Here is a 14,552-nt window from a genome sequence, read left to right as displayed (position 1 = left end):
CCCAGTAGCTTTGCTTTCTGTATTACTTTGGATATAAGCGGGAAAGGAGGGAATGCATAAAGGAGTCCCAGGGGCCAATCGTGAAAGAGTGCTTGTCTCGGTGACTCCCCCGGAAGGGGGATGAGGGAGAAATAGCTGCCACATTTGGATTTGATTGGGCTGGCTAAGAGATTGCAGCAAGGCTGTCCCCATTTGCGGAAGATCTGTCGTGCTACTTCCTGATTCAGAGAGCACTCGTGAGGCATCAAGATTGCCCTGCTGAGCTTGTCGGCTATCACATTGGTTGTCCCCGGGATGTGCATTGCTACTAGAAAGTGTTGGGAAGATATCACCCACTTCCAAACACAAATAGCCTCTCGACAAAGGGGGTAAGATCTGGTTTCTCCTTGTTTGTTTAGATACCATACCACTGACATATTGTCTGGTTGGATTGCTATCATCCCTAGAGGAAGAAAGTAGTGAAGTGCTTGCAATGCTAGAAGCACTGCTTTCATCTCTAGGACATTGATATGCAGGTGAACCTCATGATCTTGCCATGTGCCTTGGACAGTCCTGCCTAGATAATGCCCCCCACCCTATCTGTGAGGCATCCATGGTCACAGTAGCAATGGCTTGGTGAGGAAGGAATGGAGTGCCTGTTGTCAGCTGGTCAGGTTGAATCCACCAACGAAGGTCCTTTTTGCAAGACTCCGTTATAATGATCTGGTGAGATAGAGGCAGTTGTTCAAAGGACTACTGGGAAGATAGAAGCCATTGGAGAATTTGCATACGTAATCTGGCCAGAGGGAACAAGCACTGTCTTTGCCTTGACTTTCTGTAGAGGAAGTAAACTGAGAATTTGTTGTCTGAGGTTTTGAATCCTTTCTGCAGGTAGACAAGCTAACATGGTGACTGTGTCTATTTCTGCGCCTATAAAAGTCATAAACTGAGAGGGTGATAAGGCAGACTTTTCCCAATTTATTGTAATCCCCAGCTGGGAACAAAGCTGTATAGTGAAATCTCTGGTTTGTAGGAGTAGATGTCTGGTAGTGGCAGTCAGGAGCCAGTTGTCCAGGTATGGAAACACTTGGAACCCTAGATGTCTCAGGTGAGCTGTCACTACTGCCATACATTTGGTGAACACCCTGGGGGCTGTGGTGAGACCAAAAGGGCAGAGCATGAAATTGGTAGTGACTGGCTTCCAGCTGAAAGTGTAAGTGACTCCTCGATGCTCTGTCCATTTTTATATGGTAGTACGCATTTTGGAGGTCTATGGAGCACATCCAATTGTCTTTCCCTAACAGAGGGAGTATAGACTGCAGTGTCACAATCTGGAACTTGGCCTTCTTTACGGATTTGTTTAGTTTGCTGAGGTCCAAGATGGGCCTCCAGTCCCCTGTACGTTTTGGCACTAAAAAGAATCTGGAGTAAGTTCCGAATCCTATCTGGTCTGCAGGGGCAGTTTGGATGACTCTCTTTGCAAGCAACGTTTGCACTTCTACAGTTGCTTGATCCCTGTGATTGGATGAAACATCTGGGATCTTTTTGGGAGTGTGGGGTGGAAGAGAAAAGGGTATGGAGTAACCTCTGGTGATTATTCTTTGTACCCACTTGTCTTGGGTGATGTTTAGCCAGGCTTCTGAATACAAAGATAGGCGACCCCCGACTGGCTCCAGAGAAGCACAGCTGGGCCCCATATCAGGAGCACTGATAGGGACAGCCTTGAAAGGAATCGCAGCCTCCCTGGTTTTGCAGACCCCCCTGCCTCTAGGTTGGCATCTACCATTAGCTCCTCCTCCTCTGCCTCTGATGGAGGAGTCACCCTGTGCATCCGGGAAAAATCTCTGGCACTTCTTGAACCACATCTTACCACTACTCTGACCATTAGGATATGATCTAGAGGGGACAGTAAAATGTACTCCCATGGCAGAGAGAGTTTTTCCTTCTTGTTTGCACCTGGTGAGTGTATCTTTTACCTAAGGTCCAAACAATAAAGAACCATCAAAGGGGGCATTGGTAAAGGTAGACTTGAAAGGCTCCACAAAATTACATAAGTGCATCCAGGAGTGCCTCCTAAGGGAAACTCCTGAACCCGCTGCCCTGCTCACTCCATCGGCTGCATAAGAGATCAGCCTCATGGAGGAGTTCACGATGGAAGTTAAGGTGGACAACTGAACAGACACCTTCTCAGGGACTCCTTCAGTAGATGTACCTTGAAGAGTATCTCCTAACTCCTTAAGGAGATCTCTTTGAAGCCTCGTAAAATGTGTTAGATAGTTCAGCAATCTGAGTGTAAAAGCCGCTGAAGAAAAGATATGCTTCCTGTATCTATCCATCATTCGAGACTCCTTATTTGGTGGATGGACAGATGTAGAAGTCTCTGCTAGCTCCTTCTTAGTATCCGCTGCCACCATCATGGCATCTACAGGCACGCCCTTGGACAAAAAATCTTTCTCATTAGGGGCAGACAGAAATTTATTGGGTCTTCTGGGAACTGGCTCCATGGAATCAGGAGTCTCTCACACCTTCTGACTCACCAGGTCAAAAAGTTCATCAAGAGATGGAGACACCCAGGAGGCTGAAGGCTGAGATCCAAAAGCCTTCAAGTACACTGACTCCTCATCAGAAGGTGCGACAGTGGGCCAGCCGCCTCTCTGCTTAAGGATCTCTAAGATGTCTACAAAGGAGACATCATCAGAGGATGACTTGGGGGACCCTTCTGACTCCTCGAGGTCAGTGTCTGAAGTGATGGACTCATCTCAGGAGTCTACATGCTTTCTCTTGTATGTCCTCTTCCAAGGGGGCTCCTCAGAAGGGTATTCTGTGGAGGTCTCGGAAGACTGGGGGCCACCCATTTGGGGCTCCTGAGGCTGTGGGTCTCTGCTGTCGAGAGAGAGAGTAAGTGCTGAGACTGAGGTTGGTGCTTGAGGGGGGGAGAGTGTCGGTGCCCTTGCGTGGAGCTGATGAGTGAGACAGCACACTCCTCATCATCTCAAAAGCAGATCTCTCCATCTGTGAAGACATCCCTGTTTCTGAGGAAACTGAGGTAGTCATCAGCTCCAGAGCAACCAGCTCCGAGATGGATGTAGGGTCTGAGCTCACCCTATCCGACGCACTGAGAGGGAGACTCGGAACCGAGAAGGTTTGGGTCCAAGTGTCCCTGTCGGATCCGACTGGAGAGCTTTAGCTCCTAGACACTATGGACGGCACTGAAGGTGTCAGAGTGGAACTCAGCTCTGAGACAGCCATGAGGGGAGCTGGAACTGAGGGATCCACAACAAGTGGCACCAAAAACTCTGGCTCCGAAGGCCCAATGTGGCTCGGAGGAGGAACCACAACAGAGGGGATGGACTCAGGTGGCTCCAGAACTGACTGGGTCAATGCCAACAACAATTTGGGTGAAGCAGATGACTTTAGGAGTCTAAGCACTACTCTCTTCATATCATCCTCTGACAGGCTCTTGGAGGATCTGGATGGCAGGGTAGGCGATTTGGATCTCTGTAAAATTGGAGATCTTAAGGTTGGAGAGACCAGCAAAGTATCTCTGGACTGGCTCCGATACAATTTTTCAGTCGTCGGCTTGAAAAGACTTGGGGCCGACACTGAAGTGTCAATATCGACAAACTCGACTGGCTCCGAGGACAGTGGAGCTGATGAGGTAGAAGTCTTATCCAGTTTTGATGGTTTCTGAGGAGGTTCCAATACACTAGTTGGCACCAGAGAATGCCTCTTGGCCGACTTAACCTTCTCTTTCTTGGAAGAATGTGACTTGGATGAAGAAGAAGAACTCACTAAGTCTTCCTCGAAGGAAGGCTTGAGGAGACCTTTCAAAATTAACTTGTTCTTCTGATCCTGGAGAACTCTGGAGCTAAAGAAATGGCAGAATAAACAAGTTTCCTGCAAATGAATGGCTCAGAGATAATATACACAATTACTATGGCCATCCGTAACTGACATCTTCTGGGAGCACTTTATACATTTTTTGAAACGTGAAGGTTTGTGGTCTTTAGACTCTTTAGACATGCTGAAGAGCTATGTAATCAATCAGGTACCCAACGAGCACAACGAAGACTAGGTCCTCTAACTTAAATGGGCCTAGACCTAACAAGCACACACACACACACACACATACACACACACACACACACACACACACACACACACACACACACACACACACACACACACAAAGGGAGAGTAAAGAGGACTAGGTCCTCTAACTTAAATGGGCCTAGCACTGAGGAAAAAGGGAAATTAGCAGATGACTAGGTCCTCTAACTTAAATGGACCTAGCTTGATAGGCTAAGTCGTAGAAAAAAGCCAGAAATTAGTAGCAGGCAAGAAACCATCAAACAACACTGCACGCAAGAGTAATTTTTAAAAAAAGAAACAAAGGCCCTAAAAGCAGACCCGCAGAGAAAACTCTGTACCAAGACTATCCAAAAATACTGCACACAATATATATTTATATATAATAAGCAAAAATAAGGTCCTGGGAAATGCGGACCTATGCAATATCAATGTTAATAGAAAAAAACACACAGGATACCAAACGAAGAACAACAAGGGCCAATGGCCAACCAGTTCTCTACAACTAACTAATTCAAACAGCAAAAAACACTTCTAAAACTCTTCTAAAACACTACTAAGACTATTAAAGACTATATAGTAAAAAAGATAACTAGCTATAGATACAGTAAAGACAAAAAATTTAAACTTAGCCATGGCCAAGCAAGAAGCACTTCTGAACTTGTAGACGCGGCAAATGAGATCTGGGGATTGCACTGGTGCACTATGGGATACCTACCTAGCCACGAGCCAACTAAGAGACTTTGAGCTTTGTAATAGGCTGAGTCGGAGCCACTCTGAACCCATATGTAAGAATGAAGGTGAGATAGGACTACATAACATTTGATATTATGTTTAGACAGAATAATAATGACATTTGTACTAGCTGCCAGACTTGACTGCATCCACGTGGACCATATCAGGATTGATCAAACAGCACCCATAGCTTGTGATACCTGCCATAATTGATATTTACTATATTTAGACAGAATAATGATGACATTTGTACTAAGAGCTTGCTATTATTATTTAACTAGGATATACATGACATTTCTAAATCATACTTTAACTGAAGAAGGCATTAGTCTCCATGACAGCATTTTTTTTCAAAACAGTCTACTGTTACTGCTATTATATATATGATGTTAATTTGTTACATTTGAGTCTGAACTCTGATGAATGGTACCTTATTGAATTAATTAATTAATTACTTAAATTATTATAAGTAAAATCAATGAAAAATGAACAAGATAAGTATTCACTGAGTTCAAGTAGGGGAATAGAAACTTCTATGTTTGTATTATATGTTGCTTTGTTTGGCTTATATATAATGTAAATAGTAACCCATCTTGACCTACCTTTGTTTGTGAAGAATTACTGGACTCTTTGAACATTCTGAATAAATCATTACTGTTTCTCAGTTGTTTAAGAAACCTTTCTCTTTTTTTAAAATAAAAACAGATGAGAAGTGATGTACCATATCAGTTGATACTTTGAGAGATGTAGTTGCAAGAGTTATTTTTTGGGACAGCTATCTTGGAATCAGTTTTTTGTTTCTTCTTTCTAGCATCAGTCCAATGATTTGTTTCTTTTATTCTTTTAAGAGTAGGGGCCATCCATTCCATTTCTTCTGGGATAGATACTATGTTGTTGTTTTTGATGAATATAGTTGCTTCTTCTAAGTCATTAAAGGTTCTTGTCTCATTGGCAAAAAGTATTTTATCTTGGCTGGAAAGGTCATCTGTGCTTTAATGTTGTTTTGTTTCAACAATTTTATTATGGCCAGACTTTTTTTCCTTTGTTCTAGTATTTTGGAAGAATAATCATTGTCAATCCTTATCAGGCTATGATTGTATTTTAAGGGTGATTTTCTCCAATCAGATTTTAATATTAGTTCCTTGTCCAGAAATGAAATAAATTTTATAACTATGGATCTAGGTGGAGTATTTGTTGAGTTAGAAGCAGGTTTCCTCAGTGCTCTATGCACCCTTTCAATTCCAAATGAAAGTCCTTCTTTCAAGTCTAAAAATTCAGGAATCCAGGTTGTTAAGAATGAAATAATGTCTTCACCGTCAGTGTTTTCAGGCAGACCAAAGATCCTTATGTTATTTCTCCTTTCCCTGTTTCCTAAGTCATCTATTTTGTTAAGCAACAATGTATTCTGTTTAAGCAGAAATTCTTTTTGGAATTCTTCCTCTTTGAGACTCCCTTCAATGTAATTTAGAGAAATCTCTATATTTGTTATTTTTGTATGGTGTTGCTGTAATAGTTCTTTAAGAGTATCAGTCTGTTTTTGAGAATTTAATTTGAGGTTTTCTAAGTCATTTTTAAAGCCATCCATCTTCAAAGATAGTTCCTGTAAGGTAGATATCAATTGCAGTTCTTCTTTTCAAAGCAGCATCTGGGTGAGAATTCCTTGAGTTGTTCATATTCAGTGACTCAATATATCTCCAAGTTACTTGACAGAAACATTTTTGTATATCTCCACCAACATTGATATTTATGTAGTTTCGTAGTTTATCTATAGACTTCTAACATTTTGAACTTGAAAATAATACAATTTTCCTATATTATTATACAAGTTTATGGAGCTTTCAAAATTCACTGCTCTGCCATCTAGCTTTACTTCTGCCACAAAGGCAACTTAAATAGGTAGCTGGATTGTGTGAGAGAAGACCTGGAACAGTCAGACATAATCATAAAAAGGTAGGAGTGTGGCAGTGAATTGAGAAAGATGGTGATAACTGATGCAACACCCTAACCAATGTAAAAAACTGGAAAAAGGGGATTCAATGATGATGATGCCTGCATAAATGGTTACTTCAAGGTAATTTTAGTTAACCTTCCTGCATCAACAGACTATATTTTAAATAAGCTATGTAAATCATTAATTAATCTTAAATTAACAGCAAAAATGAGGGAAAATTAGATTACACAGGTTGTCATTTGTCTTTATTGCCTCCAAATGATCCTTTTCAAACCAACTCTGTCTATATGGAAAAACATTTCTATATGTATGTACAGTATATAATTTTCTCTATATGTATATATGTATGTATGTATGTTTGTACTTAAATGTATTTTAAGTTGTAGAGTACTGATCCAGTTTGGTCCATTTTCAGGCCACCGCAGTAAGTACAAAACATCTGAATATTTCACAAATATGAATGGAATACAGTGCATAGAATGAAGAAAAACACTATTCACTATATGCTCATTTTGTAAGAAAGGAAGCATAAATTACAAGAACATGGCAAAAAAGCATATATTGGCTAAGAAACTTTACAAAAAAGTCAAAATATCCAAACATATTATCAGAACTATTGCAAAGCTTTAATTGATATTCTATCATAAATGGCAAAACAAATGTAAATACATATGAATAGTAAACACACCTTTTAGTTAAAAGTAGTAATTCCATTAACAATGGTGAAATATTTTGTAGATATGTATATATGGCATAGTAGTGTAGATTTTTTTTGTATTTCATTTAGGTTGGTGTTATGCTTCAAGTTATACTCTCATTTGTTACCATAATGTACAAGAGAATTGTTGTCTTAGAACAATATCCTGACTAAGCCATAACATAAGCATAACTTCATGATAATTCATTATTGTAAACTTAGCAAATCTTATTTTATTTAGTACAGTGTGTTTATACCTAGTTTAATAACTTGCCCATGTTAAGCAATGTGTAACATCAACAGTTTCCTATGTTGTGTTATGTCTTTCTTTTTGCATTTAAGAGTGAAAAATATACAATAAAAATATATTTGAGAAAAAAAGAAATGTAGCATAATTATAGGTTCACAGGTTCATAGGTAGGTACTAGGCTATCTGCCCGAGGGCATTTATAAGCCTAGCCAGAGTGTGTAGGCTTTCTCCACCTCATTGATTAATTAACTGATCCTCTGTCAAGCAGAGCCAATGAAGTGATCCCAGGGGTGTATTTTCTGTTACCCATCCACTCGTCAAGGTTTCTCTTGAAGAGTGTTAGTGAGGGGCTCTGCCTAATGTAGTTTGGAATTTTGTTCCAAAGCATAGGGAGTCTCTGTGACAGGAATCTATCCCTCCAGCATGTTCTATTTATTGTTGTGGCAAGGTTTAGCTCACTAGAACACGTGGCTCCCAGTGACTTGGATTTCTTTAGGTGGAGCATGTCCATCAATTCTGAGTTGGACATGGCTTTGCAACTCAGGCAGAGATCACCTCTGAGTAAGCAATATGCCACTGAGTACAGCCAGAGTTTTTTCAGTTGGGCTGCATAGGACATATGTTTGAGGCCAGTAATCCTCTTGGTGAGGTACTTTTGTGGTCTCTCCAGCTGTTGGAAGTGTCTTGTGAGGTACATCCCAAATGGGGCATTGTACTCTATGATGGGTCTGATGAGTAATGAGTAGAAGGGCACTATAACCTCTTTATTTCTAGATGTGAACCCTTTAGTAATTTTAGTAATTAGATGGGCCACATAGAAGGATTTCCTAACTAATTTGGCAATATGATTGTCAGGAGAGATTACTATCTACCTGAGTCCCCAGATCTCTTATTACCTCTTCTGTATTAAGAGGGTTGCCACCTATGTGGTAATTCTTGGGTGTTTTGTTTTTCCCAAATGGGATGACTATGCATTTTTTGGCATTTAGCTTGAAGCCATGACTTTGACACCAGCTGTCCGTCTCAGTAAAGCCCTTTTGGAGGATGTCCGTGTCAGCTGGAGAGTCAATTATGGCTCCCAGTTTGCAGACATCGGCAAACTTGGTTAGCCATATTCCTCCTGTGTTTGCCTGTACTTCTGAGAAGTATATGTCAAACAGTAGGGGTCCCAGGACCGAGCCTTGCGGGACACCACTTGTGACTGTTTTAGAGTCAGACCTGGAGCCCGCTATTCTTACTGTGTGAGTTCTGTCTGTAAGCCAGTTGGCAACCCATCTCATGATGTAGGGGTTTATGTTCAGGCTGGTGAGTTTTTCTGTAATACCCGAGTGGGGAATGGTGTCAAAAGCCATGGCGATGTCAAGGTAGGCTGTGTGAACAACCTTTTCCTCATCTATGGCCTTGGTGACTGTCTCGAAGTCAACCAGGTTTAGTAGGCATGATCTGCCCTTAACTGGGTTGGGTCAAGTGTTTGGAGGGTCCCAATGTCTTTCTTAATAAGTTCCATGATGATGTGCTCCATAGCCTTGCAGACCAGGCTAGTCAGGCTTATGGGGCGATAGTTACCAGGGTCAGTTGTGGCCCCTCCTTTGTGGACTGGAATAACTGTTGCTGTGTGCCATTCTATGGGCACGTAGCCTGTGGAGAGGCTGAGGTTGAACAGCGTGTTTAGGTGGGGGGTTAGTTTGTTCTGTAGTTCGTGCAAGATGCAGCCTGGGACACCATCTGGCCCCATTGAAGCTGTGTTTTTGGCTTTTGAAAGGGCTATTTTCACCTGTGCTTCTGTGATTTCTGGGACACTACACTTTTCCGGTATTGTTGTGGACCCTTTTGGGGGTGAGAGGGTGGTGAAGTTTGCACTGAATCTATCTGCCAGGATGTTGGCAATCTCACTAGGTTCAGTATATTTTGTGCTATTTTGCACTAGTTCAGTGCATATCTGCTTGTTGCCACTTAGATTCTTAACATAGCTAAAGAAGGCTTTGTGGTTATATTTTGAATCCTTGACTGTTTTTCTTTCGAAGTTAGCCTTGGATGATTTTATGAGGGACCTTAGTTTCTCTCTGATACTGATCAGGGATGTCTTTCCTTCTTGAGATTTGCTTTTTTTCTGAACTAGTTTCCTCCTTCTATTGTATAGCCTGTTTATGGCAGGGGTCCACCAGACTGTTTTCCTTCTCTTAGAGGAGTGAGTCTTGGTTTTGCTAGGGATGGCATGATCCATGCATCCTTGTAGGTGCTGATAGAGTGCATTTGTAAAGGTTTCTGTATCTTAGGTAGCGTTATCCTTTAGCGTGGGGGCTGTGAAACTTACCGCCTCTGTCTTAAGTAAGGTGAAGTTTGCTTAAGAAAAGTTTTTTACTATGGCTTCCTTAGTTGGGGGTGGTGGTGGTGGTGGGGTGTGGACATCCAGAGTGATTAGTTTATGGTCTGATCTAACCAGTGACGGGTTGACTTCTGGTGTGGAACACCTGTCACCCATGTTTGTGATGACCAGGTCCAATATGTTTTCACCTCTAGTAGGGGAGTTACCAGCTGAACCAGGGCATTTGAGTTGATGAATTCTAGGAAACGCTGGGCCTGGCAGTTTGTACTCGGGTAGTTTTCCCAGTTAATGGTAGGGTAATTGAAATTGCTCAATATCAGGGTGTTCAGTAGGACCATCATGTTTTCCAGTGTCTTCAGAAAGATGGAGTGGTGGTCCTGGGTCATGGAGGGTGACCTGTAACAGGCCACAATTTGCATTGCAGATTTGCCCGATGTTAGTTGCACATGGATGATCTCAGAGGTATCATGCTGCCCCACTAACCTGGTGGTGAAGTATCCGTGATGAATATGGATACACCCCCTCCTTTTGTGTTTCATTCCGTGTTCTGTGGCCGAAATGTGTGGTACAAGTTGTAGCCTGGTAGTGCTGTGGTGCTATCTGGAGCCTTGAACCATATTTCAGTTACTGCACAGATGGCGACGTTCTCCATACCGAGGAATGCATTTTGAGATTTAAACTCCTGGCGTTGAGTAGCATAACCCTCAGTTTTTTGTTAATTGCACTGTTTACGGAGGTGGGTTTGACTTTTGAGCCTTGCCTAAAAAAGGAACTATGAGGGCAGCAAAAGCCTTGGCCAGTATTTGAAAGCCTAGGGGTAACAGGTGCGAGCTGTCTCTTGTGAAGCAACGTGGCTTGTTGAGCATGCCGTCCCAGGATGACAGACACTGGATCCCTTTTGAATGACACCAGAAGCTTAGCCAATTTTTAAAATTGATCATTTTCTCTTTATACTGAGGTATCATTCTTGGTGATAGCAGGATGCTACTCAGGGTCAGGATCATACCAGCCTGGGCTACATGATCAGAGAGCTCATCCATGTCTCTTTTCATGTAGTCCAGGGATGTACGTCTCAGATCATTCACACCAACATGAACAATGACAGAGTCATATTTGTACTTGTTCTGGAGTGACCTGCATGCTTGTGTTATGTGGCGGATTCTGGCTCCCGACAGGCAGCTAACAGTAACCTTCTCCTTGTCCAGCCTAGTGAGTGGGACATCAGTGTGCCTGACTATAGAGTCGCCTATTACTAGTGTGTTAGGTATGTTATTTCGCCTTAAGGGCTGTGATGGTGTGGCACACTGATTTTTGTGCTTTATGTGTTGTCTGGTTTGTGACAGGAGGTGCAGATTGTTTGGGTGTCTGCTTTGGAGGTCTCTGATACTTTTGCAGGTTTTTATTTAGAGACTCTGAATATGATTTTGTGTATTTATGTGTATTTTTTGCCAGTGCTGGTTTAATAGGTCTATGCATGGCTAGAGGTATGGTGCAAGTGTTAACCTTCTCCTCTTGACTATCTGTTTCAGTCTTGGGTGGAGACAGCTTGGCCTCCAGTTTGGCTGTATAATTGCATCTCTCATATATGTTAGCATTTTGTGGTAGGAGGAGAGGGTTGTCTGTGTACATGAGGCAGTTGTAACATTGCATAAGGGTACCCAGATTCACCAGTTGGACTAGAGAGTACACCTGAAATTGCCCTTTGGTCATGCCTGAATAGTAGGGTGAGCTGCTTAGTCGCTTGGTTGGTGAAGGGTGAATAAAGAGCCTTGCCCTGCTGGGCAATCAAGTGTCAGGGTATATTAATGCTTGCTATTAGGTCTGAGCAAGTGCTGGGCTGTAGGATGCTTTTTGAGTGCTTAGGTTGAGAGTTAGACTAGTTTCAAGGGAAGAGGAGACTTAGTGGAGCCGGGAATAATGTAACCCTAGCTAACCATCACTGCCCGGTGCACAAAACCGTGCAAACATGTTTTTTATAGCAGGTAAATGAAAGAGATAGAAATTAGCCCAAAATGGCCAATAATCTACTAACTTCTGGGCTGGAACCACTCCTCCAGGGACAGATAGGCTGCTCAAAGCTCCCCTCTCTCACAGGTGAACAGAGAAACTTCCTTCTATTCAAGTAAAGTATGGACAACTCAGAAACCTGTAATACAGCCCTGAATTCAGCACTAGCCTGAAAACTGGACTATACTAGCTTAGAAAGGTGGGAAACAAGGAATTTTTTTTTGTTTTTTTGAAAAGATAAGGCAAAAACAGTAAAAATATGCTTAAAACAGCTTTAAATGACTACAAACGATCAGAAAAGGCTATCACACTTTAGTGTGTAGCCTACAACAGTTAAACAAATTATTTAAACAAAAAACGTTTTAAAAGTGCAGGCAGTCAAATAAGTACAATATGTGAAAAAAGCAAGCTTTTGAATCACAATAAATGCTGGAAAATCTGCGTTTAGGTGGAAAACAGTTAAGTACTGCAAGAAAGTACAGAAAACTGATACTTAATCACTCCAAAGTCTCTCTTCTAAGCTAGAAAGCTTGTATCAGTTTAAGGCTTTCTAGTGCTTCCCAGTAGGTTAATTACAGGAAAGATGGGAAACAAGCGCAGATGTGGTCTTTTAAACCAGAAAATTGAAAGAGATGGACAAACTGTTCAAATGGTCAATAAACTACAATTTCTGGGCCAAGAACCACTCCTCTTGGGGTAGACAGGCTACCTAGTGCTTACCACTCCCACTGATAAGCTAGAAGGCTTTCCTCCAACACAGAAAGGCTTGTGGGGCTCAGAAGCTTACCAACAGTCCTGGATACAGCAACTCTATATCTGGACTAGGCTAATTACAGGAAGGGTGGGAAACAAGCGCAAGTGCTGCTTTTAAACCAGAAAGTTGAAAGAGATGGAAAAAAACTGCCCAAACAGCCAATAGCTACAATTTCTGGGCCAGGAACCACTCCACTTGTGGTAGATAGGCTACCTAATGCTTACCACTCCCACTGATAAGCTAGAAGGCTTCCCTCCAACACAGAAAGGCTTGGGGGGCTCAGAAGCTTACTAACAATCCTGGGTACAGCACCTCTGTAACCGGACTAGGCTAGTTGTAGGAAAGGCGGGAAACAGGCGCAAGTGTGGCTTTCAAACCAGAAAGTTGAAAGAGATGGAAAAAAACTGCCCAAGCGGCCAATAGCTACAATTTCTGGGCCAGGAACCACTCCTCTTGAGGTAGATTGGTTACCTAATGCTTACCACTCTCACTGATAATCTAGAAGGCTTCCCTCCAACACAGAAAGGCTTGGAGGCTCAGAAGCTTACAAAGAGTCCTGGATACAACAAATCTGTACCTGGACTAGACTAGTAACAGGAAAGGCAGGAAACAAGCGCAAACACAGGCTTTTAAATCAGAAGGTTGAAAGAGATGGAAAAGCTTCCCAAACTGCCAATAAACTATCATTTCTGGGCCAGAAACCACTCCTCCTGTGGTAGATAGGTTACCTAGTGCTTACCACTCCCACTGATAAGCTAGAAGGCTTCTTTCCAACATAGAAGGGCTTGGGGGGCTCAGAAGCTTACCAACAGTCCCGGATACAGCAAATCTGTACCTGGAATACACTAGTTACAGGAAAGGCGGGGACCAAACGCAAACGCCGGCTTTTAAACCAGAAAGTAGAAAGAGATGGAAAAACTGGCCAAACGGCCAATGAACTACAATTTCTGGGCCAAAACCCACTCTTCCCATGTTAGATAAGCTACCTAGTGCTTACCACTCCCATTGATAAGCTTGAAGGCTTCCCTCCAACACAGAAAGGCTTGGGGGGCTCAGAGGCTTACCAACAGTCCTGGATACAGCAAGTCTGTATCTGGACTAGACTAGTTACAGGAAAGGCAGGAAACAAGCTTAGAATTTTTTTTGTTTTTTTTTTTTTACAGAAAAGCAGCTAAAGCAGCAGTAAATACAATTCAAATTGCAGTGCAGGCTAGCACACTTGAGTGTGTAGCAATATTATGGCAAATACAGTTTAAATAAATGCAATTAAATTAAAAAATGACTAAAAAACAAGTGCAGAAGGCAGTAAATTAGAAGGCTACTAACAAGCAGTAATAAGTGCAGAGTAAGAGTGACTGAACAGATAACAGCACACAGAACAGCAACTAAGACAGTTACAGTAAGAGCAGCTGAATAAAATAAGTATATATTTTATTTATTTATTTATTTATTTATTTATTTATTTATTTATTTTTTTGAGGGAGGAACAGAGCAGGATTAAGAGGCTACAGGGGTTGTCCTTCCCAAATGCTCTCTTTGTACACAGTAGGAGTGCCTGAAATCAGAATATGATCTCACTGCACTCAGTTGAGTGAGCAAATGAGATGGGCCCAGAAGGAGTAGTTAAAGAAGGGAATACTGACACCGACCATGTGTGCAGTGTGCTTCGAAGTACTGCAATTATCATATTTTCCAAGTGATAGTCCACAGATTAGTACTAGGCTAATTGGTGTTTTATTAGCCATTTTAAGCCTAACCAATTAC

Source organism: Protopterus annectens, chromosome 2.part2 (genome assembly GCF_019279795.1).
Source record: "Protopterus annectens isolate FY-2018-M chromosome 2.part2, PAN1.0, whole genome shotgun sequence".
In the NCBI taxonomy this organism is placed as follows: domain Eukaryota; kingdom Metazoa; phylum Chordata; order Ceratodontiformes; family Protopteridae; genus Protopterus; species Protopterus annectens.
The sequence above is the reverse complement of the archived record's forward strand: the minus strand, read 5'-3'. Positions refer to the sequence as shown.